Source organism: Symphalangus syndactylus, chromosome 24, assembly GCF_028878055.3.
Source record: "Symphalangus syndactylus isolate Jambi chromosome 24, NHGRI_mSymSyn1-v2.1_pri, whole genome shotgun sequence".
Lineage (NCBI taxonomy): Eukaryota > Metazoa > Chordata > Mammalia > Primates > Hylobatidae > Symphalangus > Symphalangus syndactylus.
Window position 1 is genome coordinate 24,531,162 of NC_072446.2, and position 15,067 is coordinate 24,546,228.

The 15,067-nt window shown below is 47.1% G+C and overlaps 2 long non-coding RNA genes across 2 annotated transcripts; one reads left to right on the forward strand and one right to left on the reverse strand.

Annotated features, from left to right (window-relative positions):
• Window positions 1–1,901: 1,901 nt before the first annotated feature.
• On the forward strand, window positions 1,902–11,892 carry LOC129474578 (uncharacterized). The gene is made up of 3 exons (XR_008654574.1): window positions 1,902–2,001; window positions 3,271–3,404; window positions 11,208–11,892. It is a non-coding gene; the product is annotated as an uncharacterized lncRNA (long non-coding RNA).
• Window positions 6,833–8,648, reverse strand: LOC134735824 (uncharacterized). Its single transcript, XR_010119352.1, has 3 exons — window positions 8,479–8,648; window positions 7,861–8,019; window positions 6,833–6,960 (listed from the first exon to the last, which is right to left on the reverse strand). It is a non-coding gene; the product is annotated as an uncharacterized lncRNA (long non-coding RNA).
• Window positions 11,893–15,067: the final 3,175 nt, after the last annotated feature.

Here is a 15,067-nt window from a genome sequence, read left to right on the forward strand (position 1 = left end):
GAGTGAGCACACTTTCATGTAGATTCTTCACCCTGGACTCCAGTTGAGAGTCTCACATTCTGGCCACTTAAGCTGCACTTGCATATTTCAGAATGCTTCCTTTAAATTCTTCTGATTATTGTCTTAATACTGCCCATGTCAACATATTATTGAAACAGATTATTGCAAAGGTATCACTTTAGGAGAATGTGCTTAGGGATAAAAGCTACATCCCAGCTTCTCTTCCCCTGCCCCCAGCTCTATTTCCCATCACTGCCATGTTAGAGCCCTCAGGGGGACTTGGTTAAATATCCAAGGATCTCACAGCTGATAAATCCTAAAACATTGCTTAGAAGCATATTATATAGAAGCCAAGAGGACAACTGTCTTATTCTCCGAGGGCTGCAGCCAATCTTCTCCTTGTCCCATAACAGATTTCTAGTTAATAGATAACATCGCCAATTGTCAGAAAATAGGTGGACCCTCTGGGACAGGTCCACAGCCCTTTCCTGGCTTGGCTCCATTCATCAAGCTGAGTTTTGTCTCTCAGCGGTGTCACATCCAAGTTAGTGTCTCTGCTTGCTGCTTCCTCAGTTATCTCCTTGAAACAATTTCTTTAAATTGACTCTGCAGAACACCATTCCAGAACTTGCCATCATTTCTAATGAATATAAATTTCTGTAACAATTTTCAAAATTGGCCACCAGCATCATGGGTTCCCAGCATCCACATTATAAATTTCAAAGGCTTCCAGACCTGCATATCTCTTCACTGAATAGATCCGAGCTTAAAATCAGAAGAACTAAATCATCATGCACTCTGAGGCTTAAAGAAACATTTAATCCAGGTAACCAACACACAGTCATAAAAACACTTTTATCGTCAGTTTATGATACTCACTTGTAAGGATACTCAATTAAAAACCTATTGATTGATCAAACATTTAGCCCTTTGAAAAGTATTTTTTAACAATTACTTTGTGCAAAACACTGTTAGGTGTGATGAAGTGTCCACAGAAACACAATACAATTCAATTAAATGAGGCAAATAATGATGAGTTCCTGCCATGCATCAAGAATTCTGCTAGATTGTGTGATCCAGAAGTGAGCAAAATGCAGATCTTATCACTGTCAAGATGACAGAGTAAAGTGATGTATCCACTAAATCAGTAACTCTAATTTAATAAAGGCTTTGTGCTAAATAGGAGATAAGCTCACATTGGACACAGGCAAAGGCTGGCAAACGCCTTCACTTCCTACAAGTTACGTGCTGCATGAGGCACATGGGTGCTCAAGGAGACAGTGGGCCTGGGTAGCCTACGAGAATCGTGGCTATGAGCACTGACCCTGGACTCAGACCGGGCAGGTGGAAGCCAGCTCTGCACCTACTCACTGTGAATGTGCTTAGGACATTAGAATGCTCTGGCCTCAGTTTCCGAATCTCTAAAACCCAGACACTGATACCTAATTCATTATGGATGAGACAGTGCCTGCAGAGAGCTCCTGTGAGGCGTGCCTGGGCCCAGAGGTGGAGCGGATGGCTGTTACTATTGGAGGGTTACAGCAGGCTTTGGTTTCCACAGGATCCACTGAGAGCTCTGCCCTTCACCATAGCCAGCAAAACTGTCTTCAGTACACAAGCACCATCCTGCCTCAGGAACATGACGTTGCAGCCAGACGTGGTACCAAGCTGTGTGCCTCCCAGTCTAGCAGAGGCTTCAAAGCCATCAAGCCCAAACCCCGCTATGCTCCATGTTCACCGAGCCATCCCTACACAGTGTGGGAGACAACTTAGTGTGGGGCCACGGTATGGGTTAACCTGGCTGCTCTCTGGCTGGCTACAGTCTGCCAAAGTAATAAGCAGCAGTGAGAAGTTAAGTAAACATCACGATGTAATTAAGTTGCTATGGCAGTAAATCTTAATGACTCAGGTTCAGAAAAGGAGTGGCTCTCAACCAGGGGCAGTTTTTCCCTCCAGGGACACTTGCTAATGTCTGGACACAGTTTTGGTTGTCACCACTAGGTAAGGGCGTAACTGGCATTTACTGAGTAGAGGCCAGAGATGCTGCTAAGCATCCCACAATGTGCAGGACAGTCCCACAACAGAGATTGCCCAACCCTAAATGTCAATAATGCTGAGGTTCAGAAACCTGGACACAGCAGCAGCAATGGCTGGTGCTTGTTGGAGGAGGAGGGTGGCTTAATTAGAGTCTTGAAGGACCATGAAAGTTAGAAGAGCAGGCAGGAGAGGGAAGTCGTCCAGGAGGGGTCCCAGCACAAGCAAGGATGGGAGGGAAGAATGTCCGAGGGGCAGTGAGCAGGCTAGCTCGGCTGGAGGGGCGCTTGTGCAGGTGATGTGTGGAGGGCATGTGGGGTTTGCTCTCCAGGCCTAAGCAAATCCTTGGGCTTCCACTGAGAAACTCCCCATCCCTGTCCTTGTGGTGAGGAGGGACTTTCAGCCAAATGACAACACTGTCCCCGAGTCCAGGGGGTAACATATGGCCAAGACAGGACCATCCCGTCCTCCTGTGGGGACCTGAATCGTGAACAGTGACACATGAGTGGATTCACCCTGATGGCCACACAGAGGACCCAGGAGCTGCCCTGATGCCCCCAAGCCCCGTGAATCTGGCTCTTCACATTTAATTTTCCTACAAACTTACCCCATTTCTTCCCATAAATGTCTTCAAAAAATTAAATCAAGGAATCCAGAGTTGGTTTCCATTGCTTGCACTCAAAGTTGGATGGGGGTCTGTGGCTTGGGTCTTCCTCTGCTTCCTGCCACATACCTTCTAGTGCCTGGACCCTGACTGTGGGCACAGTGGAGTCTGCCGAGCAGATAAACACTCCACTGAATTATAGGACTGTGGTGTGTTGTGCACTGATGTCTGCAAGACACACACACACACACACACACACACACACACACAGGAGAGAGGACACATAGGGACAGCCAGGTTCACAGCAGACACTGAGCAACCACTCTCCTTTCTTCCTTGGTAACAGAGCCACATGTTTGTTCACCTCTCCAGTAGAAAACAATGTGCTGAAGGAAGGTGGCCCTGCCTCAGCCCTAAGCGAGAGCAACGTGATTGGTCAGTGGTTCAAGGCCAATCACAGTAATCCTCTCCCCTTCTCTTGTGATTGGTTTGAGAGTAGGCCTGTCATCCAGTTCTATTAATAGCTAATGGGACCTAAGGGCCATCTACTAGAGGCTTCTGGGAAAGATTTCCCAAGACACACGGGAGAAAAATCTCCCAGCTGTCCTTCCCTTCCTCTGTTCTGGACACAGGCTGGTGATGCTGGAGCCATGACGGCCACCGGAAACCCCAAGGCGAAGACCAGAGAATCCCAAAGATGCAGACAGACCTCCCAGAGCTAGAGAGTAAGCCAAATTGGAGTTGCCTTTTCTGGACTTTTTGTTAAGTGAGTTTAAAAAAATGCCTTTGTAATTCAAGCCTGTGCTTCTAGAACTTTAATATTCAATAGCCGTTTCAACAAATAGTGTCAGAAAAAAAATTGGACATACATAGACAAAAAATTAATCACACCCTAGCTGTCATACGTGATACAAAAATTAACTTAAAAATGGATTTTGGACTCATAATGTAACATGTAAAACTATTAAACTTTTAAAAAAATTCTTAGGAGAAAATCTTCAGGACCCAGGGCTAGAAGGAGAGTTCTTAGACTTGACACAGAAAACACAATGCACAAAAGAAAAAATTGATCAACTGGGCCTCAGTAAAATTTAATACTTTTGCACTGTGAAAGGCCTTGTGAAGAGGATGAAAAGACAAGCTATGTACTAGGAGAAAATATTTTCAAACCACTTATCCTACAAAGGGTTTAATGCCTAGAATAATATAAAGAATTATTAAAACTCAACAGTAAAAAAAAAATCCATTTAGGAAATGAGCAAAAGACATGAACAGCTATTTCACCAGTGGTGATATATGAATGGCAAGTAAATACACAAAAAGATGTTCAACATCATTATCCATAAGGAAAATGCAGATTAAAATCACTAAATACCCACATGAAAGTGGCTAAAATAAAAAATAGTGATAACAGTAAATGATGGCAAGGGTATAGAAAAATTGGATTGCTCATACAATACATTGCTGATACACAGAGGCTCTGGAAAACAGTTCAGCAGTTTCTTCCAAAAATTAGACATGTGCTTACCACAAAACCCAGCATTTGCACTCTTGGGCATTTGTCCCAGAGAAATGAAAACTTGTATTCAGACAAAAATTTATATACGAATAATCATAGCAACTTTGCTGATAATAGTGAAAAACTGGAAAACAACCCAAATGTCCTTCAACGAATGAGTTAAACAAACTGCCGCGTCTCTGCTATGAAATACTATTCAGTCATGAAAAGGAGCAAGCTATTAATACCTGTGATGGCATGGATGAATCGCCAGGGAATTAAGCTCAGTGAAAAAAAGCCAATCTCAAAAGGTTATGCACTATATAATCTCACTTAGATATCTTTTTTTTTTTCTTTGAGGCCGAGTCTTGCTCTATAGCCCAGGCTGGAGTGCAGTGGCGCAATCTCGGCTCACTGCAACCTCCACCTCCCAGGTTCAAGCGATTCTCCTGCGTCAGCCTCCCAAGTAGCTGGGATTACAGGTGCCCGCCATCACGCCTGGCTAATTTTTGTATTTTTCATAGAGACGGGGTTTCGCCATGTTGGCCAGGCTGGTCTTGAACTCCTGACCTCAAGCGATCCACCCACCTCAGCCTCCCAAAGTGCTGGGATTACAGGCGTGAGCCACCACACCCAGCCACTATAGCATTCTTTAAATGACAAAATTATCAGCAGAATAGTGGTTTCCAGGCATTAGGAGTAAAGGAAGGAAGGAGAAGAGTATAGCTATGTAGGAAAACAACCTTTTGTGTGGCAAGAGTGACATCATCTTGAAGCAAAACCGCCATGATGACCGGTGTTTGACTCTTGCATACTAAGGTGCTCTCATAGTGTAGATAACCTCTCATAAAGGGAATTGAACAATGAGAAGACTTGGACACAGGGTGGGGAACATCACACACCGGGGCCTGTCATGGGGTAGGGGGAGGGGGGAGGGACAGCATTAGGAGATATACCTGATGTAAATGACGAGTTAACAGGTGCAGCACACCAACGTGGCACATGTATACATATGTAACAAACCTGCATGTTGTGCACATGAACCTAGAACTTAAAGTATAATAAAAAGAAAAAGCAACAATGCCTATAGCATAGGTAACCCCTCATAAATATGTTTATCTAACCTCCTCAGTGGTCACAAGTGTCACAGTCTGAGGTGTGAGTAGTTGCACGTATTTTACTAAAACAAAAGCTTCCTATCTAAAGGATATTTTCTGGAGAGTGGGCGTAGGGCTCCACAGTCTGGCAGCCACCTGAGATATCGCTTTAGTAGGTCCCTACTAAGTGTTTCTTTCATAGAAGCTGGATTGGTCAGCTTCTTTCTTCAGCCTCTCAGTTTGCTGGGCCTTTGGGGAAAGGTTTCCATAGACCTGCTCTTCATGGAACAAGCTATAAAAGGACAGCGTGAGGAATGGTTAGGAAGGAACTGTTTTGAATCTTAATGGTGGTGGTCACACGAATCCCAACATATAATAAACTTTCAAAGAACTAAATACACACTAATTAGTGCATATAAAACTGGTGAAACCTGGGTCAGATAGATGGATTGTATCAGAGTCAATATTCTGGTTGTGAAACTTCACTATAATTAGGAAGATGGTATTATTGGGGGGAAATGAGTGAAGTGCATGTGAGATTTTTCATATGTCTTACAATCACCTGTGAATCTAAAATTATTTAGCCAAATTGCACTAAATTTTTTGTGGCTCCATGAATTAATGTGGGGAACCCATTTCCTGAACTGCACGAAGGCAGCTAAATAATATATATTACATATCAGAAATCAATTCCTTTTGGTATTGTGATTTTTTTTTCAAACAGGAAAACGTAGCAGGGGCATTGGGGAAGCTTTGGAATTAATATATAATTAGATATTTCGCCAGGTAGAAAGCTTAAACAAAATAAACTTGACTCTAAGTAATTAAAAATTTTAATATGCATATGAATCACCTGGGTAATCTTGTTAAAAAAAGAAAAGCAGATTCTGATTCAGTAAGTGTTGGGTATTACCTGAGATTCTGCATTTCTAATGAACTGATATTGCTGGTTCATGGACCCCAATTTAGGTAGCAAGAAAATAAGACACTTTTAGCTGCATATTCTGTTAGTTGCTGCCAAAAGCATCCTAACTCTTTTGACCATTTGCATATTAGCCCCTCCCACTGGAGGAGCCCAGCGGCTTATCTTCCCACCAATCAGATTCATCCTCCACCTGTGGGAGGAGCCAAGAGACAAGTGGTGGGGAGAAGGCCGTCCTTTTTCCAAAAGGCAAGAGCGCTTCCCTGTGTTGTGAGCCTGGGTGAGAGAGAGACCGAGGAGGATGGAGGTACAGCCAGATGGCAGGGACAGATGCTGATTTGGGGATGTTCTGGGTCTTCAGTTGACTCTTTATGGTCTGTTTATGAAACCCAGACGCCCTTTCAGGAAGAAGCAATTCTGCCATGTTTACTTTTTGCGGGGGAAAGAAGCCACAAAACCCAAATATTTACATCCATCGTGCAATCTTCTCCAGTTTCCAGGCACATCTTCCTTTTCTATATCTTGGAGAACATTTCAAGCCTCCTGGAATTTTTCTTCAAGGAGGGGCCTCAGGGCCACTGCTACAGGGTGACTCACTGAGCCGCCAGGAGGCCTGGGCTTCCTTCCTGGAATCAGGGATCCCATGTGGGCCTCGCAGACCCAGCTCTCCTGTGAAGTTGAGAGCTTCAAGCGGGTCTTCTAGGGAGGTCAAGAGGCAGCGGGAATATTGGAAATGGCTCTGCCACTTGCATGCTCTGTGTCCTTGGGTGAATGATTTGGCCTCTCTGAAAACCAGTTTCTTCCCCTGCGAATGGTAGGAGTTGCATCAGGTGATTTCTTAGGATCCTCCCTGCTCTAAGTGTTTCTTGGTCTCGAAATTCTCATTAAACAGGACTTAGCTTAGGTTAGTGCTCTCCATCTTAACTGCATATTTGAGTCACCTGAGGGACACTAAAGATACTAAACCCAGTTGTTCTGATCTGATAGATCTGGGGTCCAATGTGGCGTCAGAAATATTTAAAACTTCCCAGGTGTCACTAACATATAGCCAGGGTTGAAAGCCACTGGGCTACGCCTGATTTTACAGAAGAGGAAACTGGGCTCACATCTCTGGTCGGCAGGTCAGCCACCTGTGGAATCCAGCGACTCCCGCTTGCAGGTGTGGGACCTCACAGCCACCCTTTGCAGTGCAGTGCATCCCTAGGACCTGGGGAACATTGCACCTTTCCATTCTTCAGTAATCTTCTCCTCCATCTCTTTCCCTCTCCGCCCCACCCCTCGCTCCAATGAGCTAAATCTTTCTCAAGTAGCTCCTGTCTCTGTCCTGTGAAAGTCCCTGCCAGGAGGAGTCGCCACACCTGTTTACCTCCTTGAACTAGAAGGAAGGAGGGAAATACAGGCAGAGACATGCAGAACTCAGGGTGTCCCATGTTACTCTGCCTCCCACCCAAAGCACCTTGTCCAGGTTTGTCACAGGACAAGGGGAAGCTGCTGTGAGGACACTGAGGATGATGGAAAAGTTGAAAAAGAAAGAGGAGAGAAATAGCACATCTGTATTTAGACATTATCCCTGGATGCTTCTTTGCATGTTGGGAAAGGCTCACTACAATCTAGTCATGTTTAGCCCTTTAGGAGCCCTGGGGTACTGAGTCCAGAGCCAGCACTGGGGGCTTTTCTCCCAGCCCCTTTTCAAAGTCATGTTGACCTTTGATCATCTCCTGCCCCAGGAGAGCACTGCAGCCACTGCAGACAGCATGAGATGCTTCTCTATGTGGGCCCAGCTTCACTCTTCTGTGCTCCTGATGATGGAGGACAGAAAGTGGTTCTTCCTTCCTGGCAAGCATTTCCAGTCTCTGAAGACTCTCTGGGGAAAGAACACGAAGGGGGAGAGGCTTCCTAAGTCCCTTCACTGGGGGCTTATCTGTGACCGACGTTCCTGGGGAGACATACATTTCATCAGTCACTTTCCATCTCACTCCACTCTCCCCCCTCTCTGCAAGCTTACACTGCAGCCTGATGGAATTACATACAGTGCCTTGCATATGCCAAGGTTCTTCCACCTCTAGTCATGCTGTTTCCTGTCCTGGAACCCCCCTCCCAACTCGATCCTGCTGAGCAGCCTGGGATCTGTGTACGGGACACCCCTCAGAGCCACCCAGACACAGGGGAAGCTGGGGTGTTTATTCCTCGCCCCTCAGTCACGGGTGCAGGCCTGCTCCTGGGTCACTCACCCCCCAGCATCTCCAATGCCAGGCAGCCCAGAGAGCCACTTTCCTGTCCAAGGAACCCTTAGAGAACCTTCCCAGGAGGAGCGAATGTCCACCTTATGGGGCATCATCCTGGGGTGCTCCTTCCGGGGGGGACCCCAGTTCCTCCTGCCCTTCCACCTAGACTCCTCCTGTCTCCTGGGTGAAAACTGGAGCCCAGATTCCAGAGTCTCTCAGACTCTGGTGAGTGTCAGAATCTTCTGGAGGCCTTGTTAAAACTCCGATGGCTGGGCCCACCCTGAGGTTCCGATTCAGGAGGTCTCAGCAGAGCCCGAGAGCTGGCTTTCCCAGCAGGGCCCCGGGGTGCTGATGCTGCTGCCCCTAGGACCACCCCTGAGAGCCCTGGCTCTCCACCGGAGCCTGCCCACCTGGAGACAGTGACCACAGGCTACGGGTCACCCCTCACTGCTTCACTCCACGCCCTCTCCTGTGACCTCATCTCCTCCCACTTCCCCCTCGGTCACGTGGCTCCAGCCACACCCACCTCCCTGCTGTTCCTCACCCAGGATCACCAAGGTCTCTCCTGCCCCGGGGCCTGTGCACCTGCTGTGCCTCTGCTTGGGGTGCCCTTCCCAGGGCTTGCTCACCTCCTCAGAGAGGCCTCCTGACCCCTGACACGGCCTTGCCCTTCACCTCTATCATCCTTTAAAACAACCCCCACCTCCTGCACATCATGCAGTTGCCAGTTCAACTAGCAGTTCTACTGCTTGTCCTCGAGACTCGAAAGTAACCTCGCAGTGGGCGGTGGGCAGGGGACAGGGGTGTGTTGTTTTTTTCCCTGCCCTGTCCCAGCACCCAGAGCAGTGCCTGGCAGGGGTGGGTACACACCTGTTAGCAAGTGACTCCGTTGCAGGAACCGTTCTCTCTGATCTCTAAATCCGCCTTTCTTATGTTGTAGTAACAATATTGAATGTTGTTCCATACGTCATTCATTTTCTTTTTTGACTTTTAGATCATAGTGCCTTAGAGAACAACTGGGCAAAAAATGGACTTTCAGACACGGCAGGTGCCCAGGTCCAGCCCCTACCCTGTGGCCCTTCAGGGACTGCACTCATTTATTTTTCTCTTTTCTAGCTCTCTGCGAGCCAGCAGCTCTCTCCTGGCTTTAATTTTCATCCATTTAAGTTGAAAAAAATCAAAACAAATGAAATGCACTTAAGAGAAAGCCTTGAGGAGTTAGTGAGCCACCTGAAGTGAACGGACTCCTTTCGAGGAGTTGTCAATTATTTATTGGGCCATGATATGTTCCTGGCACTACCAAGACGGAGAGGAGACAGGGTCCCTGCCCTGAGGCATCCCAAAGAAGAAGGGAGCATTTGTGAAACGAAAAAATGTCCCAGATGATAAGACAGTTACATGTCACACCTCAAGGCTGCTCTATGCTTTTATTATACTTTTACTCTTAAGGATGTTCATTTTTTTTTATTTTAAAAAGTAATTGAAAAGTTTATAAAATATTCCTAGAAAATAGAGAAAAAAATAAAATCTAACTCCAGTGTTTTTAATGCACATAAAAAATCTACTTGGTTTATAAAATTAAGATTTATTCTAAATGTTTAATTTAGTTAGTTTGGAAGTTTTGTTAATTTACTCATCAGATTCTGCCTCGAGTTTTCTTCACATTATACCATGTGCATTTCTTTAGGCCATCAAGCAGCCTTCAAAAACATAAATTTCATTAGTTACAATGTATTTCATATAGATATACGATAACTGCCTTCACCAATCTTGTATTTCTGGACAATACAATTTTTATTTTTTTCTTGTTTTCCTTTTGGTTATTATAATCAATATTGCTGTGAATATGCTTAGTTTAGAAAGCCTTGACTCGCTGTTATTATAATTTCAGTTTATAATCAGGAAGAGGGAAAGCCTAACTCTAAGGTTGAAACTAAATTTTAAAACTAGTTACACAGCCTCTCTGAGCTTTGCTGTCCTCTTCTGTCCTATGGTAAGAATGATACTGAGGTCCTAGGGAGCTGTGAACCATATGCTGAGCAGCCCAACACAGCTGAGCAGCCCAGCCAGAACCCCCTAGGGAAGCCGTGAGAGGTCAGCATCTCCCGTCTCCTTCCCTCTCGACTCCTAATAGGCTGGGACAGAACTTTGCCCTCCCTTCTTCCTGTCCAAAAGATGCACAATGATAATGATGCTGACGGTTATTTAGTAAGAAACTTCCCAACAGGAACAGTCATCAGGCGGGGGCACAGTTGGATTCTCTCCAGTGAAGATGTCAGGGTGGACAGAAATGTCAGCGTGATCCAAAGAGGACACAAACACTCTGGCTATTTTATCGTCACCATAGAAAGGCCAGCTCTAGGTTTGACGAATGTTTAGTGAAAGAAAGTTCGCAAAAGTCAAAAAGAAACCGACATAATGATGGCCACACAGGCTTTCTCTGCATCAGAAGAACTCAATGGGTCCTTGCATGTCTGATTAGAGAAAAACAAAACAAACAAGCAAAAGCTCCTCCGATGCACAGAGTTAGCGCTCCACTGAACTAGACCAGAAGAGCTTGTCCTGCCCCTTGGGAACAGGGGCCAACATGATGTGGTGGGCAAGGACCCATCATCTGACATGAAGATGCCTCGGGGGCAATGGAAAGCATGGTGTGTCCGGAGAAGATGGCCCTGACGGCAGGTGCATTTGGGTGCTAGTGAGCACTGCAGCATGTTGGGTCTCTAGTTTTGTATCAGTCAGCTACTCTCACAATCACACCATGTAACAAACCACCCCAAACTCAGTTACAAACAATAGTATTTATTTCTCACTCTCATGTCCACAGGTCTGATGGGGTTCACCACATCTGAGCCAGGACTGGCTTTTCTTGGCTGCAAGCTGAGAACTGGGTCCAGGTCTGCTGTACTGAGGGTCTCCCATCTTCCTTGGACCAGGGACAACCAGAGGCATATTTATCTCATGACGGAAGGCAGGAGAACAAGCAGGCAAGACCCGCTGTGCTAGCACATGCCACCTCTTTGCCCACGTCACACCTGCTGACGTCCCATTGGCCAATGCAAGTCACACAACCAAAGCCAACATCAACAGGACAAGGAAACAGACTCCGCCTCTAGATGCACAGACTACAGAGTCACAGACAGAGGACACGGATCCAGAGAAGGAAGATGGAGAATGAGAACAATGACCCTCAATAACACAACCTCCCACAGGTTTCCAAATCCCCAACCCAGGCATATTTCCAAGGAAAGGGAATCATGGGTTCAGGGTTTTAGAGCAAGCAATTTCTGCTCTCCCTGCCTAGTTTCCACTCCCTTAACACAGGGGCAGTGATGTCACATCAAATCATATCTTATAAGTTTGTGATGATGTTTCAACAACTAAGCACCAGAAAAATGCTTAGGGCAGGGCCGGGTAGGAGGGGCAGAATCCAGTAGTAACTTAACATCACTGTTAACACGCAAAGTTCTGGGAATTTCTTTGAATGTCTAATTAGAGAACCATGTCCCCAACAATTAACATTTCTTTTGCTTTTTTTTTTTTGAATCTGAGAAAATACTAATTGTCACAGGGTAGAATATTTATCTCAAGAGCATATAGAAGTTAAGGGCTCTTTGGAGTCACAGTGCTGGGTTTGGGTCTCATTCCTTCTCCTACCTCCCTCTCTGAGCCTCAGTTTCTCATCTGTAGAATGGATACAATCCCAACCTCGTGTGTTTGTGGCAGTCAGGGTTAAATGGGCTAATGATTCTAAAGTGCTCCACGCAGGCCTGGCAGGTGCTGAGCAACCTTGGGCCGTAGCGAGAGCACTGACTTGGGAGTCAGGAGCTGGGACCTCAGGTCCTATTCCCCGGGGATCTGGGAGAAGTCCCTTGGCTTCCCTGAGCCTCATCCGCCCCACATGCTAGTGAGGTGGCTGGACCAGTCAGGTCAAGGACGTCCCTGCTGCTGTCTAACTTCCCCTTACTCCCTGTTCAACAAAGAGCAGGTGCTGGGCCTGACCAGGCTCCCACAAAGCCCAGGCGTGGCCATGCTCAGATCACAGTGGGTGTGGTGGATGCGTTTCTGCCCTCAAAGGACTGAGCTCCAGTTTCTTTCTTCACTGAGTCCTTTACTCTCTGCCTGTGGGTGGTTATTTAAAACATCTCCCGCCTGCAGGGGCCTCTTAGAGAACAAACAGATCATTCCTTCAGCTGCAGTGCAGGCTTTACTGGGCTTGTTCCTGCGTCAAGTGGCCAGACCCTTCCTAAATGGAGTAGCCCCACAGGCCCCACACCCAGAGAGGGGCAGCCAGGAGCCTCCGAGGCTCTGCCAAGCCCATCCTGAATGTGCTCCCTGCCCTGAGTGGAGCGCTCACAGCTCCCTGCGTCAAGGTTTCTGTCTCCCCAAAGATCTTCCTCATAAAAACCCTTCTCCTCCCAGATCCCACAAACCGACGTTATAAAAAACACAAACATGCTATAAACACCATGTAAATTGATCACATACAAATAATATCCAAAAAGAAGAACTCGTATAACCATTTTAAACTATAGAACATGTCTGTTGGGATGTCCCCCTGCTCCTGGTTCAGCACTGTGTGAAATGGAAGTGAGGTTCACCCGGGGATGGGAAAGCATCAGCTGCCACTCATGAGGCTGGCTGGCAGGGGAAGCCCCTCGTCCGTGGACACAAACAGGCGTCCTAACATGACTTCCATGAGCAGAAGTGGGCAGACAGGGCTGAAAAGCTGACCTTACAAGGCTGAGGACCTGCCTTGAGCTCTGCCTGACTGCAGAGAAGGAAAGTTCTCTTCTTGCAATCTCAAATCTTCCAGGTAAGAACCGAATGAAATCCGGCCTTTGCGTTCTCTCCACCAGCTCCTGGCTCACCCACCCAGCAGCTCAGCACCTACGAAATCCGTCTCCCGATGCACACTTGCTAACCGGGTGGGTGTGAGCACAACGATGGGAAACAGCGGGAGTCCCCGGAGTGCAGACTCAGGAGTGAACCTGCTTGAAGAGTGGCGTCTAACGCACACGCTGTGGTCAGCTCCACCCCACTCTGGGTCCCGGGAATAGGAGCAAGTGTGTATTTTGCTTGCAGGGCAGGTGTTTCATCCACATTATTGCAGGAACAGATGAATTTAATTAAAAGAACACTACAGTGGGCACCTCTTCCGGGGCCTCCCTCTAAGAACACGACACTGAGATGATCAGGGTTCTAAAAGGGCGATCAAATTACTCTCCGAAAATGAAACTGCTCAGACAGAATGACAATTAAATTAATAACAAGGAAGACAATGCCCAGATTTCATCTCAGCTCACAGCCCCTCCCGTGTGCTGTGTGATCGGGTTCTTGGGGGTGGCTCCAGATGCAGGGAAGAGTCAGGATTTATCCACAAGGGTGAGCTGACTGTCAGCACGAGGGTCCCCTACAGTGGAGTTTGCCAAGGTCCGTGGCTCCCAGGGGACCCGTTCCAGGGCTAACAGATGAAGCATGGAAATGCTGTGTGGAGTGAGCTGAGCAGCTGTTCTCAGGAGAAAACAGACAAATCCTCCTGCACCCTGGTGAACCAGCTTTGTGGCCTGTTTTATGTCATCTTTGCTGAGCTCCACCGGGTCACCCCTCCTGCTGGCTTTGTGATACTGACATTTCAGGCACTGGCGCAGATACATTGGCCTTCCCAGCTGGGATTCCATGGGTGGAGTGAGCAGTGCTGGCTTGGAGGAGCCGTGGCAGCACGGGGCCTGTGCTCTCAGCTGATCAACGCCTTGATAGCTAGGAAAGGCCTGTCCTGACCCCAAAGGGCCCTCGCAGCACTGTTTGAAATTGCTCTTGCCATCTTTGGAAGGGATTCCTCAGTACGTTTCAGGCTTATTGTTGTGACTTTGGTTTCAATCCAGGGACACACCTTGGCCAATGGAGTGTCTCAACAGCATCTATGATTGCTCTTTCCCAGAGACAGCATCTCAGATACCGATGCTGAAAGAGAAACAGCAGCCTGTCCCCAGGTGGCAGGAAATAGTCCATTTTAATGGCAATTTCATAAGTGGCAGATGATTTTTCTTGTAATTTTCTGGTGAGCTGATTAAGTGGAGGCAGAGTCAGCTCTGGGGCGTCAATGTCTTTAATAACTCGGGGAGACCGAGGCCATGCTCAGCAGGAACACTGAGTCCATGGAAAGCAGGCCCTGGGCCTGCTGATGTGCATCATTCCACGTTTGCCCCCCATGTAACCAGGATGGTAAATTACAGGTGTCAAATAATCACGCTCTGGAGTGGCTATTGAGGATGCAACCGACCAATTTAAGCTCCGTCTGACACATGATCAATAGCCCGTGATGCTGCATGGAACTGCAGGCACAGCATCCAAACCTGTAGAGCAGTGGTTCCCAGCTGTGGCAACTTTGCCCCCCAGAGGACATTTGGCAATGTCTGGATATGTTTTCAGTTGTCACAACTAGGAGAGGGGGATGCTATTGGCATCTGGTGGGTGAGGCCAAGGATGCTGCTAAACCTCCCATGATGCACAAGAGAAGTCCCCACACAGACACATCCTGTGCAGACTGTCCATAAAGCTTAAATGAGATGCTCTGACTTAGAGCCACAGTGAACATTCCATTCCCTCGTCTGGGTATCTCCAGGGATGTACGTAGCTGGATGTCTAACTTTTCATCTGGGTATGACTGGCCTCACGCAGAACCAA